Below are 16,083 nucleotides of genomic sequence, written 5' to 3'. Positions count from 1 at the left end.
TTGACCCGATGGGAGAGGGCTCTTAGGTGTTTTTTGCTGGCCTGGCCAGACTTCTGTCCCCCGAACACCACTAGGATGTCATTTTTCTTGTGCCCTGTTGCTTCGTAGACCCTTTTCTGGGGTTGCTCGTGTTGTTTGCCGCTTGCGGCCTTTTCTTTTTCCTCCCTTCGGTCTAACAAGTATTGTTTCAGGTAGCCTCGGCGAACGAGGTCCTCAATGTTGTCTTTCAGCGAGTTGCATTCTTCGGTATGGTGACCGAAGTCATCATGGAACTCGCACCATTTGTTCTTGTTTCTCCGAGCTGGGTTGGACTTGAGCTTCCCAGGTAGTTTCCACTTTTCGTCATTTCTATTGAGGCTGAATATCTCCTTTCGGGGCAGAGCTAGTGGAGTGTAGTTGGTGTACTTGGGTTGAAGTTCACCCCTTCTCCCGTCTTTCTTCGGGCTCATCTCTCTAGCTCCTACTTTCTCTTTCCCCTTCCTTGAGCCGCCCTCGGGCTTGCTCTGAGTATTCTTTGTGTCTCTCGGATCCGACGATCCTTTCAGTCTTGCAGCGGCCTTGTTGAACTCTTCGGTTCTGATGAACGCATCAGCCATTTGGAGCACGTCAGCTATTCTGGAGGGGTTCTTCATTGAGAGTTCGTCACGGAACTTCCCTTCCTGGAGCGCGTGCTTCAAGGCGAAGATGGCCACGTCTGGCTGCAAGTTTGGTATGTTTGTTGATTCCTTCATGAATCTGGCCATGAATTCTCTCAGACTTTCGTCTCTTTCTTGTTGGATTGAGGTCAGTTCTGCTGTGGTTCGCTCGGGGCGATTGTTGCTCACGAACTGTGTGCATAATCTCTTTTTCAGCTTTTTCCAACTCTTGATCGATCCCTTCGGCAGCGATCTAAACCACTCTCCCGCCACTCCGGTTAGCGTGGTTGGGAAATATTTACACCAGCATGCTTCGGAGTAGGGACTCAAGAACATCTGCTGCTCGTAGGAGATGACATGATCCCTCGGATCTGTGATTCCGCTGTAGGTTAGGTGAGCTGGCAGTCTTACCTTCGGTATTTCTTCCATGATCAGCTCGTCCGAGAAAGGGGATGACGTAGGAGTCATGATTCTTTTCCCGAGTCTAGCCCTGATGCCTTCGTTTGCCGAGGCTCTGCGATTAGAACGTTCGGGCGTACGATGGGGGCTAGGGGTTCGATCATGCCTCCCGTCTCTTCTTCTTTCTCGGCTACTGACCTCGGGTCGCTCGCCAGATCTGCTCGACTCACCTACCCCGAGTCTCGTATGGATCGAAGGTCTTAACCTTGAGTGGACCGAGGGCCTCAACCTGCTGAGTACCGAGCTTCGGATCCGAGGATTACGAGTAGTTGATTCGCTTTGGAGAGCTGTTGGAGTAGGCGATGGTCTCGCAAACCAATCTGGTTGCTGTTGTGCCCTTTTTTGGGTGTCCCACGTGCTTTCCATCCACCTCGACGTCAAGTGTGTACCTGTCAAGGGAAGGAGTTCTCGTTCGGGTCTGGACACTTCCACACTGGGTGGCTCGTTCAGCCTTCGCCTGGTCCTCCTCTCTTCTCTGCGGTCATTTGCCAGTCCTTGCTGCTTCTCATTGAAGAGGAAGTTTTGCATGATGGTCATGGCCGCAGTGAGCTCTTCCCTAGTTGGAATCGGAGGTCCTGCATTTGTGGCGGTCGTAGCTCTGCTTGGCTGTGACCTCGCCATCGATTGAGGGTGCCCCTCTTGGTCAGATTCTGAATCTGACCGCACCATCATATCGTCGTCATTGTTGTTAACAACATCGTTCACCATTTTCGCGGAAAGAGGTGATTGATGTCTTTCAAAGGCTTTGAAGTGTTCTTCCCCACAGACGGCGCCAAATTGTTCCGGTGTTGTAAAGATGGAAACAATGGGCTTCGAATGAAGGCCCTTTTGTATGTGTTGAAGATCTTGCTTGTTTGAATGAGTGGAATCCGAATTCACCTGCACAAGAGCAAAGTCACTAGCCTCGGGGGTGTTTCCGAGGAAAGCCCCTCCGATGCCTAAGTAAGAATGATGCTCGGATTCTAGAGAGAAGTTCTCTAGAAGAGTAGTCTTAAGGCGGTAAATTGGACGTGTTTGCATAATAAATGCCCATAGGTCATTTATTGTTATTGGGCCTTGGGCCTTAATGGATGGCTGAATAGCCATTGGTAGGTTTGATGTTGTTGTTTAGAGCCATTGGGCTTTGGACTTAGTGGCCCAATTGAGAATCAATTGGGAGCCCAAACACTTAGGTTGTAGAAAACAGGTTCTCTAAATAGGATTTAATTTTATATTGTATTTCAGGTTGTTTTTGGGATTCTGATTACTTGACATCCTGGTTATTATGGCCAATGACATTAGTTACTGTAATGCCAATTAATGATCTCCAACATTGATTTGCTACTCAAAAACAGGCTAGGATGTTATTCTAACTCAGATAGTAAAGTATGCTTATTCTGACATTAAAGAAACAAAAGGTCTTGCGCGCACAAGGTGTACAATAAATTTATTGTACACCAAGATAACTTTTACCCATTTTTTTAGAACTTTAACCTAGTTTTGATTAACTTTTATATTAGTAAAAAAATAGTTGATAGAAAACATATTAAAGGTTTAAATGATTAATTTTATACATTATTAGTGATTTTGAAAAAATAAGTTTTACTGAAATGAAAAAACTTATCACTAAAAAATTAATAACTTTTACCTATATAAGCTTAACTTTTAGGCATTTTGTGTTAACTTTTACTTAGGTGTACAATATTTATTGTACACTCTTTGTAAATAAGAATTTGTGTTAAAGAAAACTAAAAGGAGAAGTCATTCTACTGAACAATCAGTTAGTTTTGTTATCAGTTGTTCAATCAGGTTAGCAATCAGTGTGATGTCTTCAGTTGACAAGCCAAGTTGACCTAATGCCACTTTCTGGTATTGCTCCACGAATTCCTCAACTGTATAATGTTCGAGTGAGATTTCAAAGTGAAGTGTATTTTGTAGTACACTACTTCCAGAATTAGTAATCTCGAGGGTCATGGGTATCTTATCATTGCCCTTCATCAGTTCATCCTCTCTTTCAACTTGAATTTCTTATCCTTACCATCAATTTCCCTGACTACTTCCAATTGTTGTGCACCAGCAAACAAATTCAGAAGATCCAGTTGTTCCATAATCTTAGTAGCAACAGCTTCATCTTCGGTTGACCACTCAAAATGTGTACCCATATTCTCCAGAACTTTATGAATTACTACCTCCGTTTCAGAAAGTTCTTTACGCTTTGGAAAATGTGTCCAAAGTATGAAAACTTTGACCGTAAATTCCCACTATTATATACATCAAAATGTTACATGTAAGATCTTGTTAGATTGATTTCGTTATTCATCTTCAGAACATCAACACATATGAAATTGAATATATTAGTAGTTAAATATTGCATTGGAATCCGTGCAAATAGTGACTGTAGAGGACTTTATGAAACGGAGGTAGTATATCATTTTCGTATGAGAATTCATACTCAAAAGTTGCGTTCCTAGCATGTCAGATTATTTGTAAACTAAGGTAAACGACATCATATTTTCCTCAAGGCTCCCTTTCAATTCAAGTATAGTATCCCCATAATCTTCGGGTCCTTCAAGAAAGTAGGCCTGCATGTGTCGGGCCCTCAGTCAACAGACTCCCTGGTTCAAGTTTCTTGACAAGACCCAAATCTCCGATTTTAACAATACCCGAATCTCCAATAAAGATATTTTCACCCTTAAGATCACGGTGAATAATCTGCGGACTGCGAGTTTGGGATGATCCAACCCCCTTAGAATCTGTCTACACCAATTCTTGATGATTGCTGTATTCTGAACACTGTGATTCTTGATGTACTGCCTGAGATCCCCAAAAGTACAAAGTTCAGTAATCATATGAAAGATTCTCTCCTCTTCATCAAACCAATAATGGTGGCATTTCACAATATTCTCATGATTTAAAGACATTAACAGACTAGCTTCTTCACTCAAACCTTCAACATATGCCCTCCTTTTTTGTAACATATGCCAGTAAACCCATAAAACCCTTAGTAAACTGTTTTCAACCGCCTTGCCGATGATTTCATCGTAACTCAAGTATCGCCTTCCATGATCTGTCTCGGTAGCGGCGGATCCAACATTTTTATATTAGGTGGGCAAAAAGTTAATTTTCTAATTTTCTTCAAAAAAGGTTACAACAAATATTCTATAAATTAGATTTATATTTTGTTCTCAACCGAAAACTATGTTTATATTTTAAGACTGGGGTAGACTTATGATTAAATAATAGAAGTCATTTGACATCACTTAATCCAAAAATTTCCTTTAAATATGATTATATGATGCTTTATTTTAGCTAGTTAAAATGAGAAGGATAACATGTGAGTTCAATACAATTACCAATTTTAGAGATATATTGTTACATATTGTTTGGGCTCCCAATTGATTCTCAATTGGGCCACTAAGTCCAAAGCCCAATGGCTCTAAACAAACAGCATCAAACCCACCAATGGCTAGTCAGCCATCCATCAAGGCCCAAGGCCCAAAAGCAATAAATGACCTATGGGCATTTATTATGCAAACACTATAAATAGGCCGCCAAGGCTCACACCTCAAGGTACGTCCAATTTACCGCCTTAAGACTACTCTTCTAGAGAACTTCTCTCTAGAATCCGAGCATCATTCTTACTTAGGCATCGGAGGGGCTTTCCTCGGAAACACCCCCGAGGCTAGTGACTTTGCTCTTGTGCAGGTGAATTCGGACTCCACTCATTCAAACAAGCAAGATCTTCAACACATACAAAAGGGGCTTCATTCGAAGCCCATTGTTTCCATCTTTACAACACCGGAACAATTTGGCGCCGTCTGTGGAGAAGAACACTTCAAAGCCTTTGAAAGACATCAATCACCTCTTTCCGCGAAAATGGTGAATGATGTTGTTAACAACAATAACGACGATATGATGGTGCGGTCAGATTCAGAATCTGACCAAGAGGGGCACCCTCAATCGATGGCGAGGTCACAGCCAAGCAGAGCTACGACCGCCACGAATGCAGGACCTCCGATTCCAACTAGGGAAGAGCTCACTGCGGCCATGACCATCATGCAAAACTTCCTCTTCAATGAGAAGCAGCAAGGACTGGCAAATGACCGCAGAGAAGAGAGGAGGACCAGGCGAAGGCTGAACGAGCCACCCAGTGCGGAAGTGTCCAGACCCGAACGAGAACTCCTTCCCTTGACAGGTACACACTTGACGTCGAGGTGGATGGAAAGCACGTGGGACACCCAAAAAAGGGCACAACAGCAACCAGATTGGTTTGCGAGACCATCGCCTACTCCAACAACTCTCCAAAGCGAATCAACTACTCGTAACACTCGGATCCGAAGCTCGGTGCTCAGCAGTTTGAGGCCCTCGGTCCACTCAAGGTTAAGACCTTCGATCCATACGAGACTCGGGGTAGGTGAGTCGAGCAGATCTGGCGAACGACCCGAGGTCAGTAGCCGAGAAAGAAGAAGAGACAGGAGGCATGATCGAACCCCTAGCCCCCATCGTACGCCCGAGCGTTCTAATCACAGAACCTCGGCAAACGAAGGCATCAGGGCTAGACTCGGGAAAAGAATCATGACTCCTACGTCATCCCCTTTCTCGGACGAGCTGATCATGGAAGAAATACCGAAGGTAAGACTGCCAGCGCACCTAACCTACAGCGGAATCACAGATCCGAGGGATCATGTCATCTCCTACGAGCAGCAAATGTTCTTGAGTCCCTACTCCGAAGCATGTTGGTGTAAATACTTCCCAACCACGCTAACCGGAGTGGCGGGAGAGTGGTTTAGATCGCTGCCGAAGGGATCGATCAAGAGCTGGAAAAAGCTGAAAAAGAGATTCTGCACACAGTTCGTGAGCAACAATCGCCCCGAGCGAACCACAGCAGAACTGACCTCAATCCAACAAGAAAGAGACGAAAGTCTAAGAGAATTCATGGCCAGATTCATGAAGGAATCAACAAACATACCAAACTTGCAGCCAGACGTGGCCATCTTCGCCTTGAAGCACGCGCTCCAGGAAGGGAAGTTCCGTGACGAACTCTCAATGAAGAACCCCTCCAGAATAGCTGACGTGCTCCAAATGGCTGATGCGTTCATCAGAACCGAAGAGTTCAACAAGGCCGCTGCAAGATTGAAGGGATCGTCGGATCCGAGAGACACAAAGAATACCCAGAGCAAGCCCGAGGGCGGCTCAAGGAAGGGGAAAGAGAAAGTAGGAGCTAGAGAGATGAGCCCGAAGAAAGACGGGAGAAGGGGTGAACTTCAACCCAAATACACCAACTACACTCCACTAGCTCTGCCCCGAAAAGAGATATTTAGCCTCAACAGAAATGATGAAAAGTGGAAACTACCGGGGAAGCTCAAGTCCAACCCAGCTCGGAGAAACAAGAACAAGTGGTGCGAGTTCCATGATGACTTCGGTCACCACACCGAAGAGTGCAACTCGCTGAAAGACAACATTGAGGACCTCGTTCGCCGAGGCTACCTGAAACAGTACTTGTTAGACCGAAGGGAGGAAAAAGAAAAGGCCGCCAGTGGCAAACAGCATGAGCAACCCCAGAAGAGGGTCTACGAAACAACAGGACATAAGAAAAACGACATCCTGGTGGTGTTCGGGGGGCAGAAGTCTGGCCAGGCCAGCAAGAAACACCTAAGAGCCCTCTCCCATCGGGTCAACTTCAGCGCGGTTGGAGACAACCAACCACACCCCCCGAACATGACCTTCACTGCTGATGATTGCTTCGGAGTCCAGTACAAACATGACGATCCTCTGGTCATTTCCATGGACCTCAACAACCACAACGTACATCGAGTGTTAGTCGACGGAGGAAGTGCCGTCAATATCATCTTCAGAAACTGCTTCGAGCAGCTGATCCTCGAAGAGCCAGAAGAAGCACTGACGAAAGTCAGTTATCCTCTGATCGGATTCAACGGATCCGCAGCTATCCCTCGAGGAAAGATCACCCTGCCAGTCACAGTGGGCGAAGGCCAGGCAGCAAAAACCCTTCGGGACGAATTCTTGGTGATGGACTGCGACTCCGTATACAACGTAATCATGGGGAGAACCATGATTCACAAGATGCAAGCAGTCCCCTCCACATACCACCAGCTGATGATATACGTCTCGGATGCAGGATTCGCCGAACGAATCAGAGGTGATCAAGAAGTGGCGAGAAGAACCTGCCACACTGCTGTCCGAAAGCCCAAACTAGGGGACGGCCCCGAGGAAGAAAAAGGAGCTACGGGAGAGGAAAGCGAGGCAAAAAGGAGAAGAGCAAGCACGAGCAGCTTGTCTCCCGCAGAAGTTGATGCCCGCCCCGAAACCCTATCTCCCGAACCAGATCAAGAAATGGAGGATATCTTCCTCGAAGAGGATTCAGACAGGAGCGTCCGAATAGGCAAGGGCCTAAGCTCGGGGCTCCGAATCGATTTGATCCGATTACTCAGGGATCATAAAGACATCTTTGCATGGTCAGCAGCAGATATGCCAGGGATAAATCCGAAGCTGATTTGTCACAAGCTGGACGTCAACACTGAAGCTCGGCCAGTCAAGCAAAAAAAGAGGAACTACTCCTCGGAGAAAAACAAAGCCATCGCCGAGGAGGTGAAAAAGTTGCAGGAGGCCGGATTCATTGAGCCATGCATGTATCCGAAATGGCTGGCCAACGTGGTGATGGTCAAAAAAGCGAATGGCTCCTGGCGAATGTGCGTGGATTTCACAGACCTGAACCGAGCCTGCCCCAAAGACTGCTATCCCCTGCCAAGGATAGATCAATTGGTTGACTCCACCAGCGGCCATGCACTGCTCAGCTTCATGGATGCCTTTTCAGGCTACCACCAAGTATTCATGCACCCCGATGACAGAGCAAAGACAGCGTTCATCACAAGCGCAGGAGTGTTCAACTACAAAATGATGCCTTTCGGCTTAAAAAATGCCGGAGCCACCTACCAGAGGCTAGTTGATCACGTCTTCGCCGACCAGAAAGGGAGGAATGTGGAGGTCTATGTGGATGACTCCATCGTAAAAAGCATCAAGGAGGAAGACCACGTCAAAGACTTGGCAGAGACCTTCGGAAACCTGAGGAAGCACAGCATGAAGCTGAACCCAAAAAAATGCGTCTTCGGGGTGAAGTCAGGTAAATTCCTCGGATTCATGGTGAGCGAAAGAGGAATTGATGCGAACCCAGACAAAGTCCAAGCGGCATTGGATTTACCCGAGCCGAAGACCAAGAGAGATGTGCAGAGGCTAACCGGCAGGTTAGCCGCACTAACAAGGTTCATATCAAAAGCCTCGGACAAGGGAGCCCCCTTTTTCAAAGCACTGAAACCAAAGAACCTCCCCGGAGGAGAAGCAGAACCAGTCAAGAAAAAAGGGGTCCCGAGGAAAGTGGATCCCGAACTGATATGGGAACAGGAGCAAAAAGAAGCTTTTCAGCAACTCAGAGCCCACCTAGCTCGACTGCCGACACTGGCCAGACCAAAGGAGGGGGAAACCCTGTACCTATATGTCGCAGTTAGCCCTGGAACCGTCAGCGCAGTGCTTCTTCGGGAAGAAGAAAAGAAGCAACAGCCAATCTACTTCACCAGCCGAACACTCACAGGGGCCGAAACCCGGTACCCACTCATCGAGAAAGTCGCATATGCAGTAGTGGTAGCTGCACGAAAACTGAGGCCATACTTCGACTCCCACCAGATCACAGTGCTAACTGACCAACCGCTCGAAAAAGTACTCGACAAAATAGAGAGGTCAGGAAGATTGGCTGCCTGGGCCTTCGAACTATCAGAGTTCGGCATCAAATATCAGCCGAGGACAGCAATCAAAGCACAAGCATTGGCAGACTTCTTGGCCGAGTGCTCATACCAGGAAATGTTGGATGATACGAAAAGCACTTGGGAGGTCTTCACTGACGGATCTTCCACAATAAACGGCTCAGGGGCAGGAGTTGTACTGATCCCCCCGACGGGGAAAAGCATAGAGTATGCATTGAAGTTCGGCTTCAAAGCAACCAACAACGAGGCCGAATACGAGGCCGCAATCGCAGGGATAGAGCTTTGTTTATCCCTGGAGGCCGAACATGTTCGCCTCAAAACTGATTCCCAGCTTGTAGCCAACCAGATCCGAGGGGAGTATGAGGCCAAATGGCCCAGCATGACAGCCTATTTAGCAAAAATTAAATCCTTAACGTCAAAGTTAAGATCCTTTGAAGTCATCCTCATTCCCCGAGGACAGAACACGCAAGCAGACGCATTGTCAAAACTCGCAAGCTCAACACTCATCGACCTAAACAGGTCGGTCCACGTGGAAGTTCACCAAGAGAGAAGCATCGACTTGCTACCCACCACAGTATGCAGCTTACGTACCGAACCTAGCTGGATGGACGCAGTAGTTGCATACAAAGAAAGGGGAGAACTTCCCGAAGATAAGCTGCAAGCGAGAAAACTGAAAAGATTCAACAGATGGTTCATCATCAGCGCCGAAGGAGAGCTCATGAGGAAATCATTCTCTGCTCCGCTGCTAAAATGTGTGGGTCCAACAGACGCTGACTACATCCTAAGGGAAATCCACCTCGGGATATGCGGAAACCACATTGGAGGTAGGACATTAGCACATAAAGCCCTTCGGGCTGGGTACTGGTGGCCCACTATGGTTTCCGAGGCAAAGCAGATGGCAAGGAAATGCGAGAAATGCCAAAAGTTCGCACCAGCCATCCATCAACCAGCTCAAACCCTACAATCAACACTGTATCCCTTACCATTCGCACAGTGGGGGTTAGACATCATTGGTCCCTTCCCCTCAGCGACGAACCAGAAGAAGTGGTTGATTGTAGGAGTCGACTATTTTAGCAAATGGATCGAAGCCGAAGCTGTCTCCTCCATCACAAAACCTCAGGTCCGCAAGTTCATATGGCAGAACATCATCACAAGGTTCGGCATACCAAGACTGATGGTCTTCGACCACGGGAAACAGTTCGACAACACCCCGTTGCAAAAGTGGTGCAAACAGTTCGGCATACACCTAGCGTACTCGGCAGTCTGTCACCCACAAAGCAACGGGCAAGCCGAAGCTGCTAACAAACTCATCCTCAACGCACTCAAGAAAAGAGTCGAGGATGACCAAAACAAATGGTTAGAAGAGCTACCCGGAACGCTATGGTCCCTTCGGACCACTGAGAAAGAAGCTACCGGACAAACACCGTTCCACCTTGTATACGGATCCGAAGCTGTAATTCCGGTGGAAATCGGAACAGAAAGCCTGAGGATCCAGGCATACAACAGGTATGATGGGCTCCAAGGAGAAAGCAACAACCAACTTCTATCCGAAGCTCTCGATCTACTGGACGAAGCTCGGAACGATGCAAGGACACTCAACGCAGCCTATTTGCAGAGGGTCAACAAGCATTACAACCGAAGAGTCAACGCCAGACCCCTAAAAGTCGGTGATCTAGTACTCAGAAACGCCGCCTCGGTTCAGAAAGGACGGATCCATGGCAAACTCTCAGCCACTTGGGAAGGACCATACATCATCCATTCCGAAAAAAGGCCAGGCACGTATATGCTGAAACAGTTAGATGGAACAATTTTGAAGAACCATTGGAATACCGATGTTCTCAAGAAATATTTTGTATGATCTCTGTCTGAAAACCAAGTAAGTTGTTTAATGAGAAGAGGAAAGCCATTGGCACCATGAGTTTCATTAAACGTATCTCTATATTTATTGTCCCTTTATATATACATGCAGCCTCGGATCTGATCAATCCGAGACTAAAAACAGGATTGACTTTGCCCATTCCTTGATAAAATGCAAGAAATGACCAAATCATACACTTCAGGGAATCGTCCAGAATCCTCGGATTCGCGATACCCTATTAAAATTTGTTCGCAACAAACAGTCGCTCGAATCAAGTTATAAAACTCCGGCTCAGATCCACGGATCGCCGAAGGCATAACTAAGAGGCAGACTAGCGATCTCTTGCCCAGGTTTCCGAACCACATGAGATCGGAAGAACAATCCAAACCTCTGAGCAGATCGACGGATTTGAAGAGTCTGGAAACTAAAGAGTCTCTTAGCAGATCTACGGATTTGAAGAACTCGCAAAACTAAAGAGTCTCTTAGCAGATCTACGGATTTGAAGAACTCGCAAAACTAAAGAGTCTCTTAGCAGATCTACGGATTTGAAGAACTCACAAAATCAAAGAGTCTCTTAACAGATCTACGGATTTAAAGAGCTCGCAAGATCAAAAGGTTTTTAGCAAGTCTATAGAAAGAGGAGCTCGAGAAATCTACGGATTTAAAGACCTAAAATTGCGAAAATACAAGTTGAAAAGAAGCAGCCAAGTAACAAACATTCATTTTTTATTCAATATTTGGGGGGAGTACAAATACATTGAAAGCCTCAAAAATTGAAAACAAAATGAAACAGTTAAAATCGGCAGCCATCAACAGACAATACCGGCCTACCGAAGTACTAAAGAAAGCAAAAAGAAATGAGTACAACGCAGCGCCGAGGCAAAAGGGGGAAAGGCAAGCACATGTTCGGAAGTCCTCAACTGGAACCGACCGACTCTGAAGAAGACGACTGCCCGAATCCCTAACTCTTGGGAGTCTCAGGAGCATCCCCCAGGGGAGCATCCTTCGAAGAACCCCCAGCAGTAGTATCACCTTCGGAAGTCGCCTTCTGGGCCCGAGCCTCTGCAAGAGCAGCTTGGCGCTCAGCTTCAGCTTCGTCTCGATCGGCCTGGCACTCCACCAAGTGATCCTGGGCCCTCATCCAGAGCGGAACCTTCTCATTCCAAGGGAAATGAGGCATATGCTTCGCGAACATCCGCCGAGCGCCCAGGATGCCATTCCAGTATTGCTCCCTACACTGATCAGCAGTGTAGAGGTCAACTCTCTCTTGCTCCAGTTTCCGAATGGCAGCATCCTTCTCTCGGATCTTCAGCTGGAGAACGGGCACCTTGTCAGCTTGGTTCTGAACAATCTCCCGATGCTTGACAAACTGCTGAAGCCTCGCCTCCGCTTCCTGGCTCTGCTTAATGGCCGCCTCAAATTTAGAAGTCATCTCCTTGAGAAGACTGTCTTTTTCTTCAAGTTCGCTCGCAAACTTGGCAGCCATTTCTTTCCTCTCCTTGTCGAAGGAAGCTATCTTTTCAGCATCCTCCTCGACTCGGAAAGTAAGCTTCCCAACTTCGGCCCCGATCTGCTCAGCCGATTCCCTAGCCTCACGACTGTACTGAAGGTACAGTAGCTTGAGGTCCACCATCTCGGCCATGAGCTGCCCAGCCTTCTGGTCCAAGACAGGGATATCACGAGCATAAGCCTCCTGATACCTCCTCAATTGCCTCTCCTCAACCGAGCTACACTCGGAAGCGAACGAGGACCAGAAAACAGCCTGGGAAAGAAGAAAAGACAAGAAAAGATGAGGAAAGAAGAAAACAACAAACCAAAAACGGAACTCAAAACAAAATTTCCAACACTTACCTCATTCAGATAATATTGAGCCATCATAGCTGGGTTCCTCTCCTCAGCTCCAGGAACCCTCCACTGCGGGTTGGCCCGAAGAAGATTCTCCCGTGCAGCTTCGGGACCCACCAAAGATCCCACGTGAGCCATGGGGTTCTCCCCCAAAACCGGAGCTCTAGCATAGCGAGCCATCGCCTCCCTTACCTCCTCGGGGATCCGTTTCAGCGGAACATCCGAGCAAGGGTCAGCATGGATCAGTCTATCCAGGGCCGAGGTCGAAGTAGAGCCCAAGGTCGAGTGGCGCCTCTTCCTCGTCAGACCCTGCTCGGGTTGCTCCTCCTCAGCAGAAGGGACCTCCTTCTCAGCTTCGGGAACCTCCATGTGAGCTTCGGTGAGATCCACCATCTCCTTATCTGGACTTCTCTCCCTTTCGAGAGAAACGTCAGCAGATTCTTCCTTCCGCTCGGCCACAGTAGGGACATCCGAGCCAGGAACAAGGTCGGCTTCAATTGCCTCCATCACCTTGGTTATATCCTGGATCTCGATCCCCAAAGCAGCAGACGGCTTCAGCGGAGAGGGGATGGTATCTTCCTCAGCCAACGGTTGGTCCACGGGCGGCGGTTCCGCAACCACCACACTCTTCAACTTCTGCCCTGGCAAGGGCATGAAGTGAAGGAGATTTTTGGGAGGAGGCATGACTTCCGAAACCTCTTCCTACAGGGCAAACGCTCAAAGGTCAGTTTCAGAAAAAGAGAGAACGGACCACAAAAGGCTCCAAGTCAGAACAAATACCTTCTCCGAAGACTGAGAAGCTTTCGCTTTCTTCGGATGCGCAGAAGGCCTCAAAAGAGTGCTGCCCTTCCTTTTGCGCTGATCCTAAACAGAGGAGACCAAAGGTCAATAAATGTAAAAGAAGACAAAGGAAGGAATAAAGAAAAAAAAAAAAAAAATACGCGAAGTACCCGGTTCCTAGATAAAGAGATATCTATCCGAGCCGGAGATGAAACCGAAGGAACGGCACGCGGCACAGCGTCAGTCCCAGGACCCTAAAAAGATGGTCCAGGACCAAGACGTTAGCCGACGGCCAACCAGAAAGAAAGACAAACAAAAGACTTCGAGATATAGAAACACTCACCGGATCCGAGGTCGTCCTCAAATCAGGGAGCACGACTTTCACTGGAACAGCTTCGGGAGAAGAGGCAGAATCCCACGGATCAGCTCGAACTTCAGATATCCGAGCGACACCCGACGGAGACAGCACGTAATCCTTCAAGCGAGGATTACGAGGATTCTCCTTCCCGAACTTGTAATCAGGGGCCGAGTCGTGAATGGTCTTCAGATCCAAAGAAATGCCCAAGACCACAGGATCAACGCAGCTAAAGCCGTACTCTGCAGAAACAAAGCACAAAGCAAAGTCAATAAAACGAGACAAAAAGGAGGAGGACAAACTTACTAAAGCACGGTCCCAGCCGAAAGACACCTACCCCTGTCAAAAATCCTACTGAGACCGGCAACAGCAAGAATGTCCTCCCGCAAGATATAGTTGAGGTTCGGGAGCCAGTTGGACGGCAGTTTGTAGTTGTCCTCCCGAGCCAAAAACCACTGGAGGAGATCCACGTAGTGGTGATGGTTCCGATCCGGAGCAGCCACGCTTCGCATATCAGGATCAGGAGTCACAAACCACTTCGGAGGGCGGTAAAAATGTGGATGCTTCGGATCTGTCGGCACACGAACAAACAACCACTCCGTCTTCCAATTATGATCAGAGCTGAGGTAAGGGTAGGCCGTAATATAGTTCGGCTCCCCCTTCCTTCGGGATCTTTTGTTGATGATGGTCCACCAACCATACCCATCTCCCTTGGAAGCATGGTTGAAAGACAGATCGTGCAGATCCCGAAACACGGCAACAGAGCATGGAAAGTTAATAAAATCGCACACCCATCTAAATCCGATGATGTGCCTCATAGATTTGGGGGTAAGCTGGGCCAAACTGATGTTGTACGACACCAGGAGCTCGGAAACGAAGGGATCCAAAGGAAAGCGGAGACCGTTCTCCAAATGATGAGTATACACAGAGATGAACCCCCTCGGCGGATGAGTCACCCGAGGACGCTCCTGGTCGGGAAGCTCGCACCAGTACCCCAAGGCGTGCTGGATTCCGTATAACTCTTCGGCTCTCCGATGGTAGTTCCCCAGCTTCGCCTCCACCAACCAGTCACCACTGACCGACTTTTCCAAGGGACCATCGATCTTAGTGGTCTCATGCAGAATCGGGGCATACTTGCCCTGCGGATCAGCTTCAGTCCAATGAACTGGAAACTCAGGGTAAGAGCGGCGCACACCCGAAGAACCAGCTTTCTTACCAGAAGTTGCGCGTTCAGACACGCTAGACCCGCCAACAACATCATCTTTTGAAGCATCCCAACCAGTCGAACGCCTCTCCACCGGCCTCTCCGAAGGCCGACCCCTCGAAGTTTTCGGTAACCTTCCCGAAGGCACGTTCTCCCTCTCACTAGAGGAACCAACGACGAACTTGCTCTTGCCCCTATTCTTTGCCATGGCCGCGAATTCTCGGTCTAGGGTTGAGATTGAGGGGTAGAAGGGAAAACGAAGAAAAAAAGGAGAATTCAGAAACAAATTACCTTTTTCCGAAGCGGAATTCGCCGATAAAACGAACAACACAAATTCCCGAAGTCTAAAGTTGGCCGAATTTCGTAGATCTGAAGAAGCAAATTGCACTGCGATCGCCGGAATTTAGAGAGAGAATGGGTTTGAAAGAAGGAATAAAAAGTTCAAAAAGAGCAAAGCACCCAGTATTTATAGAAAAGAAAAGGGCGCATCAACTTCCTCAACCCACGATCTCCACGACACGGTACAACTCCCAACACTTGTCATCAATGCAAATCATCTCTTTTCAAAAAAGAGAGGGAACTTTCGGACTTCTGACAGCTGGAAACCCACCCATTTAATTCTAAATGGACCGGGTCTGGGGGGCATGTTGTTTGGGCTCCCAATTGATTCTCAATTGGGCCACTAAGTCCAAAGCCCAATGGCTCTAAACAAACAGCATCAAACCCACCAATGGCTAGTCAGCCATCCATCAAGGCCCAAGGCCCAAAAGCAATAAATGACCTATGGGCATTTATTATGCAAACACTATAAATAGGCCGCCAAGGCTCACACCTCAAGGTACGTCCAATTTACCGCCTTAAGACTACTCTTCTAGAGAACTTCTCTCTAGAATCCGAGCATCATTCTTACTTAGGCATCGGAGGGGCTTTCCTCGGAAACACCCCCGAGGCTAGTGACTTTGCTCTTGTGCAGGTGAATTCGGACTCCACTCATTCAAACAAGCAAGATCTTCAACACATACAAAAGGGGCTTCATTCGAAGCCCATTGTTTCCATCTTTACAACACCGGAACACATATATCAATTTATGTACCTATATAATATTATATGTACAATATTTGTATGTATAATATATATAAAATATGTGTATAAAATATCTCTATTATACAAGTGAAGAGGTGAAGGATATTTCGGTA

This window comes from Spinacia oleracea, chromosome 5 (genome assembly GCF_020520425.1).
Source record: "Spinacia oleracea cultivar Varoflay chromosome 5, BTI_SOV_V1, whole genome shotgun sequence".
Classification (NCBI taxonomy): Eukaryota; Viridiplantae; Streptophyta; class Magnoliopsida; order Caryophyllales; family Amaranthaceae; genus Spinacia; species Spinacia oleracea.
The sequence above is the reverse complement of the archived record's forward strand: the minus strand, read 5'-3'. Positions refer to the sequence as shown.